This window comes from Lissotriton vulgaris, chromosome 5 (assembly GCF_964263255.1).
Source record: "Lissotriton vulgaris chromosome 5, aLisVul1.2, whole genome shotgun sequence".
Classification (NCBI taxonomy): domain Eukaryota; kingdom Metazoa; phylum Chordata; class Amphibia; order Caudata; family Salamandridae; genus Lissotriton; species Lissotriton vulgaris.
The window spans coordinates 288,929,458-288,956,374 of NC_141693.1; positions in this window are offsets into that span (position 1 = coordinate 288,929,458).

The following is a 26,917-nucleotide window of genomic DNA, read 5'->3' on the forward strand; positions in this document are numbered from 1 at the left end:
GCAGGTGGGAAAAAATTGAAAAAAATAATTAAAACAACAACATTGTACTCAAATCAGCCACACGCACAAATAAATATATCAGGAAAAAATAAAAAAAATAATACAAATGTCATAGGCATCGTCTATCAAATGTTGCTAAAAACTTGCTTTTAAAAGTGCAATAAATGGATTGAAGCTCACATTGGCTGCACAAAATGGTGAAAGCTAGCACACCCACTACATGAGCACTGAAGAAGGAGGAATGGAAAACGAAGTCAAAATGGCTACCAAACACACACATACTAACTGACTCCTCAAAGAGGTGGTCACCGCATGGTCAGCAAAGAAAGAGGCATAGAAAACAAAGACAAAATTGACACCACACACAAACAAACACACACACACAAACCCAAACACATGCATATTGGCTATGCAAAATGGCCCTCACCACATGGCCAGCCAAGACGTAGGCATGGAGAACAAAGATAACGTGGTAGCTTAAGCTAAACACACACACTGGCAAAAATAAAAAACAATACATTAAATAATTGCTGGTGCCCCGTCATAGCCCATGGGAATTATATGGGAGGTAGGCAAACAACGAAAAAATGAATAAAAATAACTGCACCAGCTACAAACACAAATAAATATATCAGGAAAAAATAAAAATAAAATGAACAAAGAAGTCATAGGCCACTTCTGTCAATGTTCCTAGAAAATGGCTCTTACAAGAGGACTAAAAGGATTGAAGCACACACTGGCTGCACAAAATGGTGGAGTCTAGCTGATTCCCCACATGCCTGCTGAAGGAGGCCTTGTAAAGAAAGATAAAATGGCCACCAAACACACACACACGCTAATTGGCTCAACAAAATGGTAGACGCTGCATAGACAACAAAGAAGGAGGCATAGAGAATAAAGATAAAACAGCCACCAAACAAACTCATGCACACACTAACTGACTCCACAAAATGGAGGTTGCCACATGGCAAGTACAGAAGGAGGCATAGAGAAAAATGGCAAAATGGCCAATACACACACAGACACACACACATAGGCTACACAAAATGGCCACTGCAGCGTAGCGAGCAAAAAAGCATATAAAACAGCAGCAATGAGATTGTGAAAAAGGGGTAAAAAATACACCCAAAGCCTGGTGCTGGCCAGACTACACCACAAACAGAAAAGCAACATCACAGTAAAATGGTAAACAAATCAGTGAAACCCACACAAGGAGATCAAAAAAGTATATTTCGCACTAGGCCTCCACCTTAAAAAAAGTGCTAATTTCATCTTAAAAAGAGTTCACCCCACATGTCTTTCGGGCCACCATAAAAGATGATGACATATGTGTCTAAACTTGGGTTTCTATGGGAAATCCAGGCAGAGGTTATCACAGAGGTCAATGCAAAACATATCTATTACCAACAAACCTGCTGTCATATGGGGAGCAGTGTGTGTGTGTCAAAGTGCACTGAATAAAAAGCCACAGCCTGCCTTTGTTGCGTTTTCGCAAAGCAATAGGACTAATATTGGATGGAAAAATGTACATCCCTTTGTACCTTTGTAATATTTTGAATATATCTTCATGTGTGTTTTTTTTATTGTAATACACTTGCTTCAAATGTATATAATACTACAAGGTTAAGTTATTTTTCACTGTATATATTTACAGAACACACTGCCTTGTTTCGATTGTACACATTGAGAAATGTTTCATATGCTCATGTTTGGGTTATGTTTGTGCATTTGTAAAAATTGAAAAAGGAAGTAAGAAAAAAGAAAATATTCCAACGTTAATTAAAAAATCGTTTGGGTATTCAAGTATTGTTGAATCTATGGTGTCAGAGGCACGTTGCTGTTGTATAAAGTGCACTGAATAAAGCACACAGGGTATGCTTTTGTCAGAAATGCATGCAGGGGCAGCGCTATATAGAAACCTGCGCTGCCCACATAACGTAAACTGCTGCTATATGTCAGGACATATTGCAAAGTCTACTTTGCAATGAAAAGCCCCTCTGATGTTGAATAGCTTTCATTGGAAGGGGTCTGAAGATTCTGTCTTATTTACCCTTATTTGACAAAGCCCTGCACTTTGAACATTTGCGGAATCCATTAGTAGAAGTCAACAATGTTTTTGATGTTCTTACCTCTGGGCTGCTTTTTATCAGGGTCCCACTCATGGAATAAGCTCTGCAGTACATGATTACTGGATTTTTTGGACCCAATAATTGAGTCTTATTTAACCACATGCCAATGTTTGTGTAGCATTGACCTGCTAAATATAGTTATAAATCAACACCCACTTTTTTTCTGCTTCCATTCTTTTTTAGAAAAAAGGATCGTGTCACGTTTTTTTTTGGTTGACTACCTCATGTGTTCGTCCCAGTAACTTGGAATTGGACCCTCTTTGGTTAAATCGTAACATCCTAGAAATATAACATCCAACATTGTCAGACAAGGTGCTGCGACTCCCTTTTGCTCTAAGCATTTCGGCATATGGAATGCACTCTTTAGTGTATTTTGGGTGTAAGCTTGATACATGCAGTGTGGTGTTTCCTGCAGTCTCCTTCCTATGCAACTTGGTTTTTTATCTTGTTGTTTTGAATAAAGACTACCAAATCCAGAAAGGTCACACTTGTCCTAATTATTTGGCTAGTGTAATGTAGGTTCAGATTGTTATAGTTAATTTCATTAACAAAACTCCATCGCAATTTCATCTGACCCACTTCACATCACAAATAGATCATCGATGAATCGAGACCAAACAATAACATGATCATCCCACATTTCTTTGTGGTAGATGAGAAGCACCTGTTCCTCCCACCAGCCCATGTGTAAACATGGATAGCTGGGTACGAAACAGGTGCCCGTCGCAGTGTTAAGGAACTGATGAAATACCTCATTGTTTAAAAGGGAAGTCATTATTTTTCAAACACCATTGGATCACTGCGATAAACATTTGAGTATGTTTGTATAGTACCAATGGGCGAGTTTGCAAGAAATGCCTCACTGCCCATAACCCTTCGCAGTGACGGATGCTGGTGTACAGCATTGAACCATCAAGAGAAATTAACAGATATTGGTTGTCCCATGGAATGTCATAAACCAATTTTAAAAAGTCACTAGTATCTTTTATATATGATGGTAGACTCCTGACATTCTCTTGGGGAAAATAGTCAATATATTTTGACGTCTTTTCAAGGAGACTACCTTGAGCCAATATTATCGGTCTCCCTGGTGGCATAGTCGGATTCTTGTGGATTTTTGGAAGTGCACAAATAGCTTTTTCGGTTGATCATTGCGTAAAAATAGATGCTCATCCTCACTCAACAGACCACTATTTCTTTTGTTTTTACAGAGTTTTATATAGCGCAAACTTGACCCGAAGGTAATGGGTATCAGAGCGTTTTACACGAGCACCAGTTGCATTTCCATGAGGACACAACTTTACAGGACTATTGCACCACTCTGTTAGTTCGGACATGTATCATACCTTCACCTGTGTGAGATCATTGCAGTTGCTTCTCACATAACACTCTTCATTATTGGCTTGATTATGTGCTTCTTTTTTTGTGTAGCTCAGCTGGCCAGAGGACAATGTTTCCAAATATTCCCATCATCATGCGCTTTTAGTTTGGTTATTACAGCTCGATATTTTCTTTGATGTGATTTGATAGGCATTGCTTTTTTGTTTGCATTCTAGTGTAGGGATTTGACACAACCGATTAGGAATCAATTGAAGACATACACCGCATCGTGTGGAGTTACCGGTATAAACATGGATTGTGGTCTAAACAGTGAATCCACTTTTTTCCCACACATTCAACATTTTGGACTTCGATAACACTTTCCTCTGAAATTGACCCAACATTCCCAAAACCTTTATTTTCAAGTTCACTCAGTTCCTTTATGAGCTCTAAACTGGAGACTTTTCAATTGTTATTGGTCATGGTCATCTCTTGGTGGTGCTTTAGTCAGTTTTTTCTCCTTTTGCATGTGAAATTTAATCAATTTTAGCTTATGAATAAACTTAAAACTGTCAATACGAGTCTGACTGTAATTCAATGTACTTTCAGAACGATATGAATAAACCCACGGATATAATTTGTTTCTCCGCTTCATTGAGTTATATCCTGTAGATTAATGATGGATTGAGTGTTGCACAAGTTGTTTATTTTTGTTTTCATGATTTTTCCAAGTTGGATTTTACCTTTGGAGTACGTCTGACTTCTGAGCCTCCTCCCTTTGTGTTTTTGTGTCTTTGATCTCTTGGTCTGAGGGTTTGGAGCCTGTCCATTGGTAAAAAATCTAACTCTTCAGTGGATGTCTTGCCTTCCACACCCACAGGTGCCACCTTTTTCATGCTATCATCCATATGGGTTTCCAAATCGGAACTCAGCTTGGTTTCAGTATGAGCAGGTTTCCACTCCTTCAACGATCTGTGCTTTCCATAATTTTATGCCTTTTCATGCTATTGACATGGCAAGCAAATGTAAAAACTTGGGACCTGTGTAATCCTGTTTATCCTTTATGAATTTCTGGGCTTTGCGCCCCTGGATAATTTATTATGCTTTTTCAAACAGACATCTGTGTCCTCTCTGTATTGTTTAATCAACTCTTGCAGAGGGTGCTGGTCAAGTACCTTGGTAAGCGAATCGATTTCCTGTGATAACTTTGTTTTATCAATGTCGCCATATTTTACAAGAATAGGGATTAGGCGATTGGAAGCCTCCAATGACTCTCCGCCCATTCCACTAACATCTCAGGATTCAAGTTCGAAAGCTAAGTGGGATCAATATTTGTTGCCCCTTATATATTTAAACCAAAATTCACCAGTTATTGTTATCTCAAGTGATATAAATCATGCGCTAAGGTAACTATAACTCGCGCCCTGTCATGCTGTTTTCTCAGCAATGATTTAATTGTGAATGTTACAGTGATATTATCATTGATGCCATAGAAGATGTCATGAGTGATGAAATATGTGGGGTAATTAGTAGTGCATGGCAAGGGCGTGAGGTATAGTCACCTTAGGGCGCGAGTTATAGATACTTAAGCAAACTGTAACTGGCGAATGTCAGTGGTTGGGCACGGTTAATGGTATGTTGTAACTGAAATTTTCACCTAACCATAAAGTTACTTTAACCTTTGTTTTTTCCATTGAATTTCCAAGTTTCTTTTATTGTAAAGTATTATTTTATTTCCATACGTAAAGCCAGCTCCCCGCCAGCATGGCCTATATTCCGTGGGGTTTTTTTTTATCTAAGGGAATGGGGACACAGCCCATCTCATCATGCCCCATTTTTATTTTTCAGTTTTATGCAGTTTGAACTCTACCAAAGGTATTGGAAGACTTTACATGAGCACCAGTTACATTACACATTTATTTTTTATTTTTTTAAGCATGGGGAGATTCAGTGATTTGCCCAGAATCACAGTATGTTGAGCTGAGGCCAACAATTGAACCCGGTTCTCCAGTACCACAGTTGTCAGCTCTGGCTGTTACTCCACATCCTCTCTTTTCAGGCCTTTGTTTTTTTTAGGTCTTGTCTATTCCATCCCGTAGGGATGGTAGGCGAGATTATAGTAGGCTTCTGAAAAGTCTCCCCAAACAGCGGATTCGATACAGTTCATGTGAGCCAGGCGTGTGCACATCACATCACACACCATTTGTAATCAGCTTGTGAGCCTCGGCATCAGACTTCAAAGGATCGGCTCCCCCGTCCCCCCAGACTTCAAAGGAATCCGCTCCGCTCCCCCGCCCCCCCACGCAATGCAGAGAGCTTGTTTTTTACTGCTCCGAGAGGCTTCTTTGCATCAACCTGACTGCATGCTTGTTTAATGTGGTGGATACTCACTGCCATCTAGTGGCCATGTTTTATTATGAAAAGCTTCACCCTCCGGTCCCCTTCCCTCGTCCTCCCCTCACGGCCTCAAGCACCATCGCTCCAGGGCTTCCATCCCAAGTATGTGAACAAAAAAAGGGGCATATGTTTATTTAATCACAGTGGGAAGAGGCTGCTCTCTTCCAATGCCCTCAGAGCTCAGCAGAAAGGCACCCACGGTCTCCAACTGGGCGATCACCATCAAAACAAGTTTTAACAAGAAACTAATCTCCGCCTCAACCACAACTGGACCACAAGTTTTAAAAACGCCTGTCTGCATCCGCCTTTGAGGCGTGTACATAACACTAAACAATGCCGGGCAAAAAAGACGCTCGCCCGTCTTTTTTAGAGCGCACATTGATCACAACACCAAACGACTGCAAAACGCTCCAGCAACATCGAGGATTACTTACGCTCTTAACGCCCCCCCAAAACACAGCCATGCACAAAGGCACCCTCTTCTCCGACTGCCCGCTTAAAAAGAAACGAGGGCTTGAAAGGCTACCACCCACTGAACTTCTAAGGTCCTCAGGAAGTACTTATGTTGATGGCACAATGAACGGCCACCCAAATACGTGCACCCAGTCTACAACACCGCAAAACACGGGCATATATTTAGAAAGTACAGAAAAAAACACCCTCAATTCCCCTCACACTCATATCCCCTCACCCTCCCTTACACCCTCACACAACCTCACCCTCACACACCCTCACTCTCACACACCCCCTCACCCTCACACACCCCCTCACACTCCCCTCACCCTCACACACACCCTCACACCCCCTCACCCTCACAACCCCCACTCTCACATCCCCTCACCCTCACACAACCTCACCCTCACTCACCCTCTCACCCTCACACACCCTCACTCACCCTCACTCACCCTCACACACCCTCAGCCTCACACCCTCACACACCCTCACCCTCACATCCCCTCACCCTCACACCCCCTTGCCCTCACCCTCACATCCCCTCACTCACCCTCAGACTCTCACCCTCACACCCCCTCACCCTCACAACCCTCTCACCCTGACACACCCTCACACACCCTCACCCTCACACACCTTCACACTCACAAACCCCCTCATCCCCTCACACCCCCAAACCTCCTCACACTCACACATCCCTTCACCCTAACACCCTCTCACCCCCTTCACCCTCACACACCCTCACCCTCACACACCCGCACACACATTCACCCTCACACACCCTCTCACACACCCCCTCACCCTCACACGCCCTCACTCTCACAAACCCTCACTCTCATACCCCCTCACCCTCACACCTCCTCACCCTCACTCACACCCCTATCACCCTCACAACCCTCTCACCCTCACACCCCCTCACCCTCACACACCCTCAACCACTCACACCCTCAACCACTCTCACCCTCACCCACCCTCACACCCCCTCACCCTCACACACTCACCCTCACACACCCTTACCCTCACACACCCTCTCACCCTCACACACCCTCTCACCCTCACACACTCTTACCCTCACACCCCCTCACCCTCACACCCTCACCCTCACACCCCCCCTCACCCTCACACCCCCTCACCCTCACACCCCCTCACATCGCCTCACACATCCTCACCCTCACACCCACTCACACCCCTTCACCCTCACCCCTTCACACACCCTCACCCTCACACACCCTCACCCTCACAACCTCACACACCCTCTCACCCTCACATCCCCTCTCACCCTCACACCCCCATCACCCTCACATTCCCTCAAATACCCTCACACACCCTCTCGCTCACACAACCTCACCCTCGCACCCTTACACACCCTCTCATCCTCACACACCCTCACCCTCACACACCGTCACCTTCACACCCCCTCACCTTCACACACCCTCACAACCCCACACCCACTCACCCTCACACACCCCTCACCCTCACACACACCCTCACACCCCCCTCACCCCCCTCACTTTCACACCCCCTCACACACTCACCCTCACACACACCCTCACCCTCACCCTCACACCCCCTCACCCTCACACACCCTCACCATCACACACCCTTACACACCTTCACAGACTCTCACCCGCACACCGCCTGCCTCTACACACACCCTCACACACTGTCACCCACCCTCACCCACACTCACCCTCTTACCCTCACACATCCTCTCAAACACACTGTCACCCTCACACACCCTTGCCCTCACACACACTCTCACCCTCACACACCTCTCACTCTCATACACCTCTCACCCTCACACATACTCTCACCCTCACACCCCCTCACCCTCACACACCCTGGCACCATTCACCCTCACACACAACCTCACCCTCACACCCCCCACACCCTCTCACCCTCACCCCCCACACCCTCACACCCCCTCACCCTCCTCACCCTCACACACCCCCTCACCCTCACACCCCCTCACTCTCACACCCCCTCACTCTCACACCCCCTCACCCTAACACACCCCCTCACACCCCCTCACCCTCACACACCTTCACCCTCAAATACCCTCACACACCCTCTCATCCTCACACACCCTCACTCACCCTCACCCTCACCCTCACACACTCTCACCCTCACACCCCCTCACCCTCACACCCCCTCACCCTCACACCCCCTCAATCCCTGTCACTCTCACACACCATCACACATCCTCACCATCACACCCCCTCACCCTTACACACCCCCTCACCCTCACACCCCCCTCACCCTCACACCCCCTCACCCGCACACCCCTCACACCCCCTCATCACACCCCCTCACCCTTACACACCCCCTCACCCTCACACACCCCCTCACCCTCACACCCCCTCACTCTCACACACCCTCACCCTCACCCTCACACACCCTCTCACCCTCACACACCCTCACTCACCCTCACACCCTCATCCTCACACCCCTTCACACCCCCTCATCCTCACATCCCCTCACCCACTCACCCTCACACCCCATCACCATCACACTAACACCCCCTCACTTACCCTCACAGCCTCACCCTCACACCCCCTCACCCTGACACCCCTCTCACCCTCACACACCCTCATGCTCACACACCCTCACCCTCACACACCCTCACTCACCCTCACTCACCCACACTCACCCTCACTCACCCTCACACACCCTCACCAGCATAGCATAACAAAACATAGCATAGCATAACAAAAAAGCATAGCATAGAAAACAAAAGCATAGGATAGCAAAGCATAGCATAACAAAACAAAGTATAGGATAGCAAAACAAAACATAACATAACAAAACAAAACATAGCATAACAAAGCATAGCATAACAAAACATAGCATAACAAAACAAATCATAGCATAACATAAAGCATAGCAAAACAAAACATAGCACAGTATAACTAAATATAGCATAGCATAACAAAGCAAAGTATAGCATAACAGAACATAACATAGAAAAACAAAGCATAGCATAATAAAACATGATTTATCTTTCCCTCTACACACACCCTCACACCACCCTCACTCACCCTCACCCTCTCACCCTCACACACACTCTCACCCTCACACACCCGCACACACCCTCTCACCCTCACACGCACTCTCACCTTCACACCCCCTCACCCTCACACACCCTCACCCTCACACCGCCTCACCCTCACCCCCCACACCTCCTCACTGTCACCCCCTCACCCTCACAAACCCCCTTACCCCCCTCACTCTCACACCCCCTCACCCTAACACCCCCTCACCCTGACACCCCCTCACCCTCACACACACCCTCACCCTCACACCCCTCACACCCCCTCACCCTCACACACCCCTCACCCTCACACACCCCCTCACACGCCCCCTCACCCTCACACCCCTTCACTCTCACACCCCTTCACACTCACACCCCCTCACCCTCACACACCCTGACTCTCACACACCCTCTCACCCTCACACACCCTCACTCACCCTCACCCTCACCCTCACACACCCTCACTCCCTCACCCCATCACCCACACACCTCACCCTCAAACCCCCTCACTTACCCTCACCCCCTCCCCCTCACACCCCCTCTCCCTCACAACCCTCTCACCCTCACACACCCTCCCCCCTCACCCTCACACCCCTCAACCTCACACACCCTCACTCTCACACACCCTCACTCACCCTCACGCACCCTCACTCACCCTCACACACCCTCACCAGCATAGCATAACAAAACATAGCATAGCATAACAAAAAAGCATAGCATAACAAAAAAAGCATAGGATAGAAAAATATAGCATAGCATAACAAAACAAAGCATAGGATAGCAAAACAAAACAGCATAACAAAACAAAACATAGCATAACAAAGCATAGCATAATAAATCATAGCATAACAAAACAAAGCATAGCATAACATAACAAAGCATAGCAAATTTAAACATAGCATAGTATAACAAAACATAGCATAGCATAACAAAGCATAGAATAGCATAACAAAACATAGCATAGCAAAACAAAGCATAGCATAATGAAACACAATAAAACATAGCATAGCATAACAAAACATAGCATAGCAATGCATAGCATAGAAAAACACAACAAAACATAGCATAGCATAACAAAACATAGCATAACAAAGCATAGCATAGCAAAAGACAACAAAACATAGAATAGCATAACACAACAAAACATAGCATAGCATAACAATTCAAGGCATAGGATAGCAAAACATAACCTAGCATAGCATAACAAAACATAGCATAACAAAACACAACAACACATAGCATAACAAAACATAGCAACACAACAAACCATAGCATAGCTTAACAAAACATAGCATAGCAAAACAAAACATATAATAGCATGGCAAAACATAGCATAGCATACAAAACACAACAAAACATAGCATAGCACAACAAAACATAGCATAGCAAAACAAAGCATAGCATAATAAAACATAACAAAGAATAGCATATCATAACAAAACATAGCATAGCATAACAAAGCATAGCAGAACAAACATAGCATAGCATAACAAAACTTAGCATAGCACAACACAGCATAGCATAGCATAACAAATCAAAGCATAATATGGCAAAACATAGCATAGCTTCACGAAACAAAACATAGGATAGCAAAACAAAACATAGCACAGCACACAGCATCACTCAGCACCACCACAGCATCACTCGGGGGCACCACAACATCACTATGCGCAACCACAGCATCACTGAACGCCACAGCATCACTCATTCGCCATTACAACATCACTCAGCGCCACCACAGCATCAATCTGTGCAACCACTCAACAACAACTGGTTCAAATATGTTCTCTCAATGTTTCAAGCTGTATTACAAATGTAACAAAAAGATGTTAATATTTCACTTCTGTTCTTGGATTGTCTTCACAATAAAATACACTGAACATAATCTTCACAACAGTTATTTACACAAGTTTAAGCTATTGCCATTATAAATTACAATAACTTTTATTTAAGTATTAATTATTTAAAAAAAGTTAAAAGCCATTGTTATTTGTATTATCAATACATGTACGTCAAGTAAATACAACACATATTGCATTACTAATGCTATAGGTGTCCCATTTGCGAAAGTTAGAACTATTGGTATTGTAAATAACAAAGCTATTAATTTCGCTATTTTAAAAAACAAAACATAAATAAAAAAATTGTCATGTACAATACCAATAGCTCAAACTTTCCTAATGCGAGACCTATTGCATTGCAAATGCTTGTTTTATTAAGGGGAGAGGGGCAAACAGCATCCCTCCCAGAGCCACTAAGGCTCCCGGGACCCCATCTCCTGAACCCTTATTTTAAAATAAGGGTATGGGTGGGCAAACCTTCTTCCAGAGCCACTAAGGGCCCCAGGAATACCATCCCCTAGTGCCTTTAAGGAAAGGGGCACATAACCAACCTCTAGAGCCAACAGTGGCTCCGGGGAACCTATCCCTCAGGGGAAAAATAAATATTTTAAGGGGCAGGCCCATGCAGCCCCCTACCTGAGCCTATAGAGGCCCCAGGGACCCTTTCCCCTGGGGAGCTAGTGGGTGGGTGCTGTAGTGCCCTACAACGGTACCCAGCAAACAGTACATTAGGGACTGCAGTGGGAACCCCGGGGCCCCTTGGCCTTAGCCAGCTCCCTGCATGTAGCCTTCCTGGGTGCTGTGGGAGCCGGCATTCTTCCTACCTGGCAGCAGCAGCTGTTTTGTTTGCTCCCATCGTGTGGAAGACATGGGTGTTTCCCAGCCCACAAGAGCGCAGGCAGGGAAACAGAAGTCTGCTCCCATCCTATGGGAGCATTTTTAAAGCTCCAGCTGAGTGAGAGCAAACACGCCTTAACTGCCCATGTTCCAGCAGGCAGGGAAAACACGTCTGCACCCTTCCGGCGGGAGCTTTATAAATGCTGCTGCCAGGTAGAAGCAGACATATGTTTCCCTGTCGCGCTATTGCAGACAGGGAAAACTCTGTGAACTGGTGGTGGGCTCCCTAGGACACAGTATTTGAGCCCTGGGGGGAGTTGTGGTTCCTGGGGCATTTACCGGCTCAGGGAGAGATGCCGGGTTGTCCTCCCCCTTAAAGTTAGGTTTAGCCCCGGGGACCCCCGCTCCTTTGAATTGGAATTTTGCCCAGGGGATGGGGGTCTCTGAAAACTATTGGGGCTCATGGAGGGGGACTACTCTCCCCAATTCCCTTACTTTACATGACAGTCCTGGGGGATGGGGTCCCCAGACCTCCCAGAGGCTTAAAGAGGGGGCCACACGCCCCTCCCTCAAAAAAAATGTTTTACAGCACTCTTGGGCCCTGGCTGACCCTGGGGGAGGGAGTTCTATAGTATCACATGAATTTGTGACAGAATTTAAAAAAGAGTTCTAAGATGGCTGCTGCCACATCCGTGTTGATGTGGTGGCAGCCAATCAGATCCCTGCATGTGATCTGTTGAGGCCGCAGACTCACCAACAGTGTGATACAATTTATTTCATCCTTAGTTACTCAAAAACTACTGAATGGATTTACACCACATCACAGAAAGCACTCTTTCTGGCCCAAGATTTATCTTCCTGCCATATCCATTCAAGCAAATTGGTTGTAGTTGAGCCTAAATGAGCTTAACGTTCCTATGCAAAAATGAATGGAGAAAACTGTTTTGGGACGCATCTTTTTTCTCAGCCCCTGCTTCACGGATCAGCCCCAAAACTTTCCAGTTTGGAGCTGAGACCTAAGATCATTTAACAAATAAAGATTTTGTGAAGAGACTGCTCTAAAGCCATGGGCAATTGTAGAACATCCTTGTGAACTACCAAGTTTCCTACTGCCTTTTTTGTATAATTTATGTGGCACTCTAAGGCTCAAAAGGTTTGTTTTGACTTGTACTGAGTGCTTCCGTGTATCTGGACAAGGCTATGTCTCTCTGATGAGCTATAACACAGCGAAACCCGTGTCGGCAACTGCTTCTATTCACTCCAAGTTGGTGTGGATGGTATTTTATCAGTCCTCCTATGCTGTAATACTGTGGCTAGAGTGAAAAAAGATTTTGCCATGTCATTTTTTAGCTCAGCATCAATGCATTCGCTAATCTTAAGCTTAGAGACTTTGCTGCAAAAAAGGCAAAGGACTTTTCTAGCTCGGCATGGTTAGCACTATACTAATCCTCTGCTAGAGAAACCGGCATTTGAGGTGAGCATCTTTGTCAGTGTCTGTAGTGTTGCAGAGCTTTCCATATAAAGGAGCTGCTCTCTACCCAAAGCTTTGCAACTACCCAGGGATCCCTACTTAATTTTTTGCATAATTTATTCGACACTAAGCCTGAAAGGGTATTGCTTTGATATATATGTTTGTGTGTTTTTATGTTATTCCCAATTATCTGCATGTATTCTTACCCCATGTATTTCATCTATGTATTGTGCTCATTAACCATACTAAAATATTCATAATATGTTTTCAATTAGTAACAGATATTAAACGTTCTCAAGTGAAAGTTAATAAATTCTATTTTTTGAAAGCGTGTTCCCAAGTTAGAAAATGTCAGATATAATTTTTTAAGCTAAATTTCCTTTTTCTGTGTGATAGAATGTAATGGTTAATTTGAATTAAACTGTTATGGGAAAATTATGTCATTGTAAAATAGTTTTTTAAAGTCAAATTCGTAAAAGTGTTTTGAAAAGCAATATTATCAGATGCGACCAGGCCTTCCTCTATACCGTTCTGTTCCACTCAGTAGTCTGGACTCGTGATTAGGGGAGCACCTATTGGCCATTCTGGATACCTCATTTGCATATAAACTTAATTTCAGACTCCTGAGTTTGCCAGTCCAGAACAATTCTAGCAATCCGGAGAAAAGCCCAGATTTTCACTGAACTTGAGTGTTAGAATCAGTAGTCGTAGCATATATGCACATGATGTGTAAATATTTTCTCTGCTAATCCTAGGCCACTCTACAAGAAACAGAAGGTTGTCACATATGGACTTAGGCCAGTCCAAATGGTGTACAATGAGTCTATCACTCCATCCTTAATCTGAGATATTATCTTTGCTGGAATATTAGTTTCAACAGGTGAGCATTAATGAACATCATACACATACATTATCCCTTTTAGACTATTAATTCTGAGTAATGGGCTATTGGATTTAGTAGTCTGTACATGCATGCTAATGATGTGAAGGGGAAATTGTCTTTGGGGGTTGTGGGAAGTCAGAAGTTTGTTTAAGTTATTTTACACTTAAAGCTATACTCCTGCTAGACCAACATAGTACCTAAAATGTTCATAGCTGCATTGTATATATCCCAAATGTTAGAATGTGATGAAGACAGTGTTTTAAAAGTCAGGTGGCTCGGTGGACTTATTTTAAAACCTCACAAAGGTTAACTGATGAAGAATCACACACTATGGCAGAGTTGGGTCTGTACAATTGTCTTCTGCTTAATTTCTGGTATTACATAAAGCACTGATTAAGACACATGAAGTGTGATAAATTGTTATTGTTATCTTTGTGTTAGTCAATATCTTTGGAAAAAGTTATTGGAGAGGCTTTTTGTTTCCCATTTTTTCAAAACTATGTTTGTCCAAGAAAGCATCAAAACCTCTTCGAGGTAGTCTGACTTTATTCTTGCCTCATTCGATCAGCACTATATGGTGGTGTCTCAATCTATGCATGTTCGTTTTAAGTCTGTGTGTGTATCTGTATGTGTTTGTGTGTATGTGAACACATGCATGTGTGTGTGTAACTGTCCCCCTCGACATGGATGTAACTTCTATCACTGACCCTCAGTATCTCGAGACAGCTAGAGCCATCTCTGACTTGATGAGGTGACATAATAGTGCTCTTTCTAGGGTTATTGTGGTCATCCACAACTACAAGATAGACACGCCTGGCATAATACTTTTCCAGAAATAATGATGGTCATTTAAGGCATAAAGTTGAGACTCTACCACACTTTGGTGCTCACCTGTGGTTCGATGTTGCCCATGGCATAATGGTGGTTATTATTGACATGTCATGGATATTTGGGGCCCTGCCACGATGGTACCAGCTACTTGCGTTGCTGCACTGCATTGCGTGAATTCCTAATAAATATGCCCCTCAGTGTCCAGAGTTCCTGTATTTAATGTAATGTCACGTTGGAACAAACAATTTTACATACAGTGGCTCATACTTAGCTAGTAGTGAGTTCAATAATGTTCAGGAATTCTGATTCTATCATCCGTCTTCTCAGATTCATGACACACATGAAACACTAATTGTGCCTGAAATGCACCCCTTAGTAAATGTCAACTTGACTGAGTTCTCGTCGACATACCTAAAATGTTATTTCCATGTTTGAGCCCTTAGGGGCATATTAGCAAGGGCTTTATCGCCACTTTAGCTGCATTTTTTGCTGCTAAAGCGGCGATTTTTCTATTGCCCTATCAGCAAGCTGTCGCTAACAGCTGTTAGCGACAGCTTCCAGGGGATAGCGACTGGTTGGGGGCCCGCTTTGCATGCCAGCGATATTTATCGCTAATGACATGCAAAGTGGGCGTACCCAAACAGGTAGCGACTGAAATCAGTCGCTAACACAGCTATCGCCAATTAGCCACTCAGGCGAAGCGATAAAAAAAGTCGCGCTAAGCGCGATTATCGCTAGTATTTAACACCTGCTGGAACCCTGACTTACCTGTATTCCTCAATGGGAGGTGGATCTTCAGGCTAGTCCATAAGTCCACCATGGCGTTAATGAATGAATATCGCTGGATTTCCAGCGATATTCAGGCATTTTGCTGCTAACGCTGGATATTTTATCACAGTGGAGCTAAAAGTTGCTAATAGCATGTTTTCTTCGCTAAAATATCCAGCGATAGGCAGCGATAAAAATAAACGCGCAAAGCGCGTTTTGCGATACATATTGCAAGTTCTTGATAATATGCCCCTTAGGTCTTTTTCCATGTTATTTACAGAATATTGCTCTACTGCAGAAGGGTGGCAAACATGCTGACTCAGAAACAAAAACGGTGTATGTGAAAGTGGTATCTCCTCATTTTTGCCCCAAAATCCATATGCACTGTGTGTCTGTGCATGTGTCTAAGTGTTAGAGTGTATATTTGTGTGCAAATCAACATTTTTACCAGGATTGTGGTGCCTTTCTTAGAAATGATATGAGTTCAGATCAGTCACCAGGACCCTTCCTCACCTTCTGACTGATCCTCAAAGAGGCTCTCTTATTGCGATGAGGATGATTAGATCTGGTGGAGCAGTGAACCTGCTACCTCCTTTTCTGCCCTCTCACACTGCCTGTCTACGTGTTTCTGCACAGAATTACCTAGCCTGTTCTTCGCCACCCTGTGTCCCTGGTTCCTGGGGCCAGGACTGAGGAAGCAGAAAGCTGCAGGTTGCATCTCTCATCTTACTAACTCCTGGCAAAGGCCCAGCACCCTGCGGAAGTGGCATTGGCCCTCCGCTGTTCCTTCAAGGAACTTCCTTGAAATCCCCATTAGATCTGCCTGTTTCCAAAAACGTGTGAATGGGACCAGTAGCTGAATATTAAAGTGTATGTCATGTTAAAGTCTTCAAGCATCAGAATACACTGAGGTCTCACTAGGGACCAAAATCTGAATATGTGATGAAGCTTTCATGTTTAAGTGCAATCACATTTTCTCTTTTAACAATTTCCTCTGAGTGCCTTTTACTTGTAGTTTGGTGCAGAGAAAATGCTCCCTTGCCTCTGAGTGATGATTTTTGGCCATTACTATTTGAAGCTTTCAAGACAGAAAAACGAATAAAAAGCTGAACTTTTCTGAAGACTAGCAATGGCCATGAAAAGAATGGAACGAGATTGCTTACAAGTAAGGCTCACAGTTTTCTGCTTGGCTGATTTCTTCACTTAAATACAGAGAGAAAACCATAGATTTTCTTTTTGGTACGTATGATCAAATAGGCAGAAAACCAAAAATGAGGTTGTATTTTTTAGCAATTCTAACTGTTGTCAATCATGACTACCAGGCTAATAGTTATTTCAATCCACAGATAAGTGATTTAAAAAGAAAGTTTCTTAATGAGGCTTAAACGGCTGTAGCTGCCCACAAGCTAGGAATATAAAATGCTTCATTTGAGTGTCTTGATTTATTACTTATAGGTTTTCTGATCAATGAAACCCACTATCCATCCAAGCAAAAGCTACATTTATCAGTTAAATTAATGTGGAAATATAATAGTTTCAACTTCATTTTGTGCCCAAACCCCAAAATAAATAGTAATACAGACAGATAAAAATAGCAAAACATACCATAAAACCTGAAGTCCTGCTTACAAGCAACGTGATACTAATTGCAACATGTGAAAATTTCAGAGAGATTGCTATTTGAAATACTGCAGGTATCACAATACCTTGCGTTCTCCATGGGAAGGGACACCTAAATACGATAAAAAACCAAAGCTATTTTTTCTTATCCACACATTTCTCCAAACAATTTTTCTGGCTTTGTGGGGAGGGTGGATAGTCTTTTGCTGAAGCAATTCACCCTTGCTCCTGGAGATATGTGATCGTCAGTATTAACCAAGTGAATCATTTGAGGCGGAGTAACTGCTGAAATGTTGAAATCTTGAGCACTTTTTAAGATAGGTGATGACGGGAAAATATAAGTGGATTGCTTACATGCAATATAAGCGCGAGTGTAAACTGAGAAAAAGAATGTACAGGTTGTAATGTGATCAAATGAAGGTACCGGATTCTGGGGCCTACGTTGGACCAACATATGAACATTGATGTGATGTAAAAGCCTGCAATTAATAAAAAAAGAGAGGTACCCAGCTAAACCAGAAAGGACCGGGAATGACAAAGCAATATCAAAAAGTATTCCTTTCTGTGTTCTTCAATGTAGGTGCAGCAAATAACGTTTAAACATACAATGAACCAAAGAAATGATGCATTAAAGATATAACAACACGTAAATTCATAATTTGCATTTATTATTCTGTATACAAATTAGAATAATACTAAGCACAATTAAAACCATATATGATCACAAATCATTTCAAATAGTCAATAATATCGAATACAAACATTTCTTAATATTATGTAGTCTTTTTTTAAAAACAATTCCATCACAAATATAAAACATTAAACAGAGACCATTTTATACAAATCTCATTGCTTCACTATATAAATAAAACAGTCCAATTAAAACAGTTATTAACTGTATCCTTGTGTCTACGCGTTTCGGTGTATTATGTTCGTTTTGGAAAACACCTTCCTCAGGACTTTATTATTTAAAAAACCATCTAATCTTCATTGTGCCAAACAATTTATCTAAAAATTAATAAACAGAATTAGACATCTATTGTACGTGAGCTTACTCAACATATTAACAGAATACATTCTTTGGTTCAAAGTGTTTGATCACATTCAATTCTACTGGTGAAGTCAAGTTTAAAATCAATAACCTCAGCTAATGGAAGAGATGACTAATTCTCCTCCTTTCACTATTAAAAACATTCCTACTTTTAGTATTTAGGATGTACAGTCCTACAAATACCCCGTTGTACCAAATAGGAAGCAATATCCTCTGATTTAAAAGAAAATAGCTAACCCCTTAAAGCCTGCAATACCAGAATACACTGTGGCCTCAGAGGAAACCAAAAACTGGAATGCTATTGATGATGAAGCTGGTGCACGAGGGTGTTTGATCATTGCTTTGCCTTTGGAAGCATTCCAGGCAAAGCAGCTGCTGAAAACCTGAACTCTGATGACGATCGGTAATGGCCGTGAAACCAACATAAGGTGACTGTACGCATGCAAAATGAAACTGACTTTTATTGTTACAATCTTTGAAAGAATGTTTTTTGATAGTCTGCAAAGATTAAAATACACTGGGACCTTGAGAGAACGCTACTCCTTAAAAGTGGGATATTTAGCGCGGTGCTGGCACTCCATGCAACCTTCACTGCTCAATGACCAGCTCGCGGCGTTAAAAGTAGGCCTGGGCGGAACTTGTGGAGTTTAACTCTGTGGAATTCCGCGGAGTTACAAAACAACTCAGCGCAATTCTGCAGAATAGGCACGTCGCACTGTTTGCGCTGTGATTTAGCACCGGTAGCTCCTTTCAAGCTGAAGCATCAGTACTAATGGCACCACATGGCACACCAGAGAGCAGAGCATAGCTTCTCAATTTGATTTTGCTGCAGTTCGAGTAGACTTTCTGCTGGAGTGGCAGCTTTGTGACTGGAAACGGTTGTGAACGCCTGGGACCATTGGAGAAATCGCACCTGGTGCACTCATAGAGACTGAAAATTGTGTTAAGGGATTCCAGATCTCCCTTACCAACTTACCATTTTTGAGCTGCGCACACGAAAAAAATCCACCATGCAGCAGTTGGCAGAATTTGGCCGAAACTCCACATTACAAGCGTAGCACGGAGTGGCCAAAATTCCACCACTTCCGCCAGCAAAGCGGAATATATTGCCCAGTCCAAATTAGAAGCAGGTTAAAGTTTCCTTCCCCCTCCGTGCAAGTCCAGTTAGTACACTGAATATTCCTTCATGGGTTTGCCATGCAGTCCTTGGACTCCAACTCATAGTAACGCAGTAGGAGGAGGGTGGAACAATGTGGCAGAATCAGGAGGGAAAATATAAAGGAGTACAGCGGAAGTAGAGAAAACGGGAGAAGGTAGGAAATAGTGGCATGGAAACTGTGCCACTAGCTTTAATTCCAAGACAGGAAATTGTCTTCCTCCTTCATGGCTGGATAGTAAAGTACAGCCACATTTGGCTACCATTAAACCCCTGACATACCTGGGCCCCTGGACTACTGGGAGCCATGCCCCTGGTAGGAGGTGCGAATAAGGGAGGAGGTATTTAGGCACTTGCTCACAGATTTCCATTTGTCTGAGTTCCCTCATTTGTCAAATATAGACGGTTAAGAAAAATCGGAATGTCGGTGTTAGATTTAAACAGCACATAAAAAGTACATATAGAATATTTTATGGTGGCCCACTTAGGTGACTGGCTTCAGTATAAGGAGACATCATAGAGTTGTGATAGCAATGATTTTTTCCAAGTGAACCCACCTAGTTTGTTAGGGTTTTCCTACAAATAGAGATATCGTAGCGTTTGATTTTCAAGTAAAGATGCACGTCTCAACGCTGTAATCAAAGGTATAATTAACCATTTCATTTTCTTGGCTATGTTTAAAAGGGCATATGACCAAAATAACTGACCCACAAGTATATTACTTTGGGGCCGATTACAATCAGGTCCGGACTGGCTACTGGGCAGTTTGGAATGCTGCTGAGCTGGGGGCTGGTTTCGTTCATGGAGACCTCCGTGTGCTAAACGAAATTCGTTTTACTTTAATTATTTCGAAGCACTCACAGGTCTCCATGAACGTAATCAGTCTCCACCGCAGTGATCTCAGCCCCCAGCTCAGTAGCATTCCAAACTGTCCGGTAGTCAGTCCGGCCCTGATTACAATGGCGGTCGGTTAGACTGCCGGCCGCTATTTCGGCTTATTGCTATGTGACCTCTGGGCTGCCGGTTGGAAAGAAGGCAGGGCATACTGCAGCCATTGGAAAAGGCTGCAGCTCCTGCCGACGCCGTGAAGCACCTGTGAGCACTACATGAGTCGGCATGGCCACTTTTATGTCACACACGACACATGACCCTGGATTACAACCTTTTCATGTCGGGATTCCCGCCATGAACAGGCTGTGGAAAGGGATATTGTAATCTCAATGGATGTGCGTGCCTCAGCACCGGCGTCATTCAGGAACACTACTCCAACCGCTGCCTCATCGGGATCTATTATCCTGGCGGAGGCGGCAGTCTTGGATCCGCCAGCTTAGTGTCCGACCACCAGTATCAAAATATGGCAGTCGGTCCATTGGGGCTGTCGACGGTCTGACCGCTACTGTCATAATGAGGCCCGAGTGCTTCTGTTGAAAACTGTGGACAAGAGGGAGGAAGGATATAGTCCCAGCTATACCATTTGGTTTAATTATGTGGTCCTGGATATTGATAAATTATGACATCCTGTTATCTTTTCTATTTCACAAGGGTGCACACTTAGAAATGAGCTCATCCCAGAGTCTGACATGGTATATCGACTGGTCTAATAAAAGAACAAACCCTGCCTAGTAAATGGATTAAAACAATGCATTAAATCATACATTAGAATTGAAGAACTAGGTTTTTAGAACCCAGCGGCGCCAGGGGCATGCCCAAAGTCTTCGGGTTCACCTGTCTTAGAATACAGAGACACGGGATACTTCTCGGTGACGTCAAAGATCAAATTTATTGGCTGCAACCAGGAACAGAAGTCTATGAAGTACGACACAAGTAGGTTCGTCAGAGACTGCTCAATTTTTGTAGAGCGAGGCATCGTGTTTTATGCTAAAAATCACATTCCGGACAAACTCCCACTAGTTACAATTTGTCCAATCATAAGCATCATTACAAAAGGTATCACATGACGACAATCCCACTTTTCAGTTGTCCAGCCCATCATCAATTACACGGGAAAAACCCAATATTCTTTCTCAAACAGGCCGGACAAACCCATAATAAAAGACCACAACCCATATCATAAAGAAGCCATAAAAGAAGGAACAGAAACAGATGAGAAGTAGGATAAGGGGTGTGTGCGTGCATACCAAACTTTACAATCTCCTGTGCTCTGATCCTTAATCTTGATCAGCTACCGGACAAAGAACTGGTTTAGCAAGGTCAGCTTCAGGCAACGAGGTCAGTTCACCCGGGTCATCTAGGAGTCAGCACAAACTGGAGCTAACGTGTACGTGTCCTAAAGACTCGTTCAGCCGTAGTCATCGGCCTATGTGAGGGCAACCACAAAATGGCTTCTATACACAAAATGGAACCCGAGGGTCCAGAACGAAATCCCTAAATACATAGTGAATCCATCGATCTAACATGACGAAAACACTCGTACTTGCCGCACTCACTAGTTACGGTTCGTTACTATTAAATTTGTAACAAAACCATGACCTTTATGAAATGGGTTCAGAATTCACGAAACCTCAGACCCTCCTTTTGCCCTTACATAGGCAATAACCTAAACTCACGTCAATCTGAATCCAGGTCTATACTCATCAGATCATCAAGATGCTGCTGGAGCATCATCCTATTACTCAGTATCTCTCTCGAGACAGTCTCCTTGCACACGTAGTAGCACAAAGGCCACATATAACAGGAGCACACTTTACATAAAGACAGAACAGAAAAAGAATCGCTAAAGCCATCCCAATGATCATCAGAATCTTCCATCCCCAAGTGGACAACAATCCCTAAACCACCCCATCAACGACCAATCTCCTTCATCCACATGTAGAGACTCAGAGATCTTATGTAGCTTGGAAAAGGGCCTGGTACACTGTCAGAGCATTGTCTGGAATGAAAGTGCAGCAACTTGATTGGATCAATTTGCATACCCTTCCTCTATCTGCAAGTATGACATCTAACGCAACTCGATTCTGCAACGTCATAAGAGGATCCGATTGGAGCTCAGCAGTCAAATTACTAAGGGCACCAGCAGTCTCAACTATGGTGGACTCAACCACCCTCGTCAATTGCCGTATGTTCCTACTGTTAGCCATAGGCCCCCAAAACGGTAGGAAACCCTTGAGAAAGTCTCCCGCTTCTTGTCCTGCAGTATCTTCCTTACTGAAGACACCTCTAACTACTCTCGTTCTGTGGTAATCTGCGGCTGCAGTATACGTAGGGGGCAACAGATACGAAACATAACATGTTCCCGAAAAATCAGGGGGCAACCATGTATATGCTAAAAACGGTGGGGAAGTCTGGGACGCAAAAACGTACGTCTCAGTACAAACACTCTTTCCTAACTGAGCTCTCGGATTCTTGCCATTACCTTGCAGAAAAAAATGACCACGATGGGGTACAATCCAAATCGGAGATGACCTTTTCCTTCGCTGCTTTTCAACCAGACTAACACCATATCCAGTCACGTTCCATCCAATATAAGCTAGTGTCTCATCTTTGGGAATAGTCTCATAGGAATTGATACCTCTAATCATATCCACTATTCCCTTCACTAGAGCACTATTACTCTTATTATCTTTCATAGAACGCAGGGGATAGACTTCATGGGCATAAATAAACATCGTCCTATAAGCCCATAGAGACCCATTATAGCTGAATGGCAGAACCAAATAAGGGATACCTTTATCCGCAGTATGTGGCATAAGCCCACACACCCAACAATTAGTGGTGTTCACTACCAACTGATGCTGATGCAAGAGTTGCACAAAAGAATTATTAACGAATTCTGATCTTCTAACAGATTCATGTTCAGGCAAAGGATGAAAAGAATGCAAAGAAGTAGTAGTAGGAAAAGACATAGGTTGTGTGGTGGGTGTAAACGTCACTTGGAAAGAAAAAACAACATATCCCACCAAAAACATCATCATGCTAAGTAGCATTAAAAGACACGTTATCAAAAAACATTTTCTACCCATCAATTTACACAGCTCTCTCGATCTAAAAAAACTCCATCCTCTAACCGTGCTGTTCGGGGCAGTTGGTTCTCTTCGCTCGGGTGTACGTGTGTAGTCCCAGGGAACGCCCTAGAACAAACCAGAACCGTCGACCTTGTGTCTACACGGCTTGACACTCCAAGTCTTGAGACCGCGACCCTACAGCTGAACCCGGATGGCGGTTCGAAAAAGAAAAATAGGTCAAAACAGCTTTTTGAATGAGAGAGCGTAGCTTTCTAAAAGCAAAAAAAGGTATTAATTTTTTATTAGTCCATTGTGTCTCGGACGTAGATTATAACGGCCTTTACCAGGCAATGTCTGATCATGAAACAACAACCCAGGCTCAGTAGTGTCTAGCCTCGAAGAATGAGGAACAGCTGCTTGCAAAATATAGTCGTCCTCCCGCTCAGAGCTTGTCCCGACCAAACGTGTGTCACTGAATGGGACGAATCTTGGCACAGTCTCTGTTTCTGAGTCACCAACACCTTCTTGGACCCACTGGTCGTACGGCAGAGGTAACGAAACCCTCTTACAATGTACGCCGTGGATCCAGTTCTTCTTGCTGTGGACTCGCACTGAAGTACGCGTTGACAGAAGAACCTGGAAAGGTCCAAAGAACAAAGACATCAAGCAGAACCGCTTGCCCTCTGCGCACTGTTGCAATTCCCAAAAGTGGAATGAATGAATTATTAAATTCTGTTTAAATACTAAACATTTTAAATGCAAAAACACTCTACAAGTTATGTGTGTTTGATTTTTGTCTTTACTGACATATCTCTTAGATCAACTCATGACATTCTTTTTGTATACAATACTCATTGGTGCGAAAAAAATTATAAATCACAAACAACTCATTTCAAAATACATCAACAATGGGATACAATTCATATGTTCCCTGCCCAATGCATTTCGGGCCTCCCGGCCCTTCGTCAGGGGCAATGCCTAAAAAAACAGAAAAAACAGAAAAATAGCTTTTACTTTAATGCACTAGGTTCTTTCAATATGCAAAGTACACCGCAAGTCACTGTATGCATTTCATTAAATCTACTCATGCACAGGTTAATTAATTGTCCTATAAACCTGTCAACAGTATTATATGATCATACTCACTTAAAGAAAAAAGGTTTAAGTTGAGAAAAGACGGTCAAATATAGGTGTATGAATGTGGAAGCTTCCCTCCGATTCTATAAAGTGAAAACAGTACGTTTTTAGTAACATGTTGCAGCATTAGTTAAAAAATAACCAGCAACTATATGGGGAGTTCCTCTTCACTTACTCGTGAGCGCGAAGATAGTAATACCGACTTAAACGTAACAAACGGCCACTGGTCCCACGAGACTCGAGTTATCTAATGCTGGACCTGGAAGGTCTACTCCATGCAACTGGAAAGAACATGAGGAAACGTATAATTAAAATCCGTAACTCTACCCACAACGAGAGCGTGCTACGTGATGTTGAAGATTTCAATATAACCCGTGTGATACTGACTGAACAATAATATACACACCTCCTTTCACTGCCGCTGCAAGTTTAAACATTACACTCGATCCCTTGCTAGTAACTCCGGACTTGCTCGCGGTCCGCTACAAAAGAGGAAGACTGATTCAAAATCAAGCGTAACACCAAACGACACATCCACCTGCCAGCTTCATGATTAGAAAATAACTACCTATTTCTCCTCAGTTATCACTTCTAGATTCTCCCGTCCACGGCTAATCTCTCGTGACGATCCCGGCAGTCGGTCACCGAACAATCCTACTCCACGTCTCTTAAACACCTACAACTATGACGTGGTAATCATGCGCGGTGGTAGAAACTGACAACGGACTGAAAAAACTAAGTGGTTCTATGTGAAAAAAACCCCATGGGCGCCATTTTAACATGTAAAATGTGTAGTGAATACGATCACAAGGTGCCAATGATACTGTATGTTGTGTACATTACAGGTTACAAAGATACAAATAAATAACACATAGCAATCAGCCTCAGGGCGAACTGTTCTGTGCAGTATCACAGAAAACAGCTAAAGTCAACTCGATCATTGATCCCTTTGGGATCTTGTGTCTGCAGCCTCTTGATCCAGTAAATTTCTCTTTGTAATAGAGTTCTTGTTAAACTTTTCCCAGGTGTGGGGGTCACCATTTCTAAAATCTGGAATTTTAGTTGAGCGATAGTGTGTCTATTTTTGTCCCAATGCACTGCCAGGCTGCTTTTTGCATTCTTATTTCGAATAGTACTCTTGTGCTCTGAAATCCTTATTTTTGCTTTTCTCTCAGTTTTCCCTACGTACAAAAGACCGCAGGGACATTTGATGGCATATATGATATTCATGGAATTACAATCCGCATTTACCCTGAGGGGAATGGTTTCACCCGTGTGTGGGTGTTTTACTGAATCTGTGACAATCACATTGTTACAATGAATACAGTTCTGACATTTTCTCATCCCTTTGAAGTTGGTTGAAGTCCTTCTGGTGTTAGGCTGATCATTCTTTGGCCGCTGGAAGTTGCATACTAGCACCCACAAACCAGGGTCAATGGCGTGTCCTGGATCTTCGGATGCTTGAGGAAGTGTATCGTAAACCTGTTGGTGTAAGACACGCAATTTAACTGTCAAGTCATACAAATAGTCAATCAACACAGGATATTCGATCTCGCTAAATTTTGTCGGCCTCGGCACTCCCCACACATTCACCGGGCGACCAAACACAATCTCGTAAGGGCTAAGGCGCACACGAGAATGTACTGTAGTTCTTGTGACAAAAGTGCCAACGGCAAAGCATCGGGCCATTGGAGACCAGAACTCGCCTGAATTTTGGCTAACTTTAGCTTCAGGGTGCCATTATAGCATTCGACTAGACCAGCTGATTGGGAGTGATTTGCAGCATGAAATTTCTTCCTAATGCCCAAACCTTCACACACTCTCTTCATGACTTGACCCACAAATTCACTCCCGTTATCACTCCACACCATCCTTGGCATTCCGAATCTGGGGAAAAATTCCTTGAGTAGGGCTTTGGCTGTGGTCAAGGCAGTATTATCTTTCAGGGGGTATGCCTCTACCCATCTCAAAAAGGCACAAACAACAACAAGGACGTATTTTAAATTGTTGCATCTTTCAATATGGCTAAAATC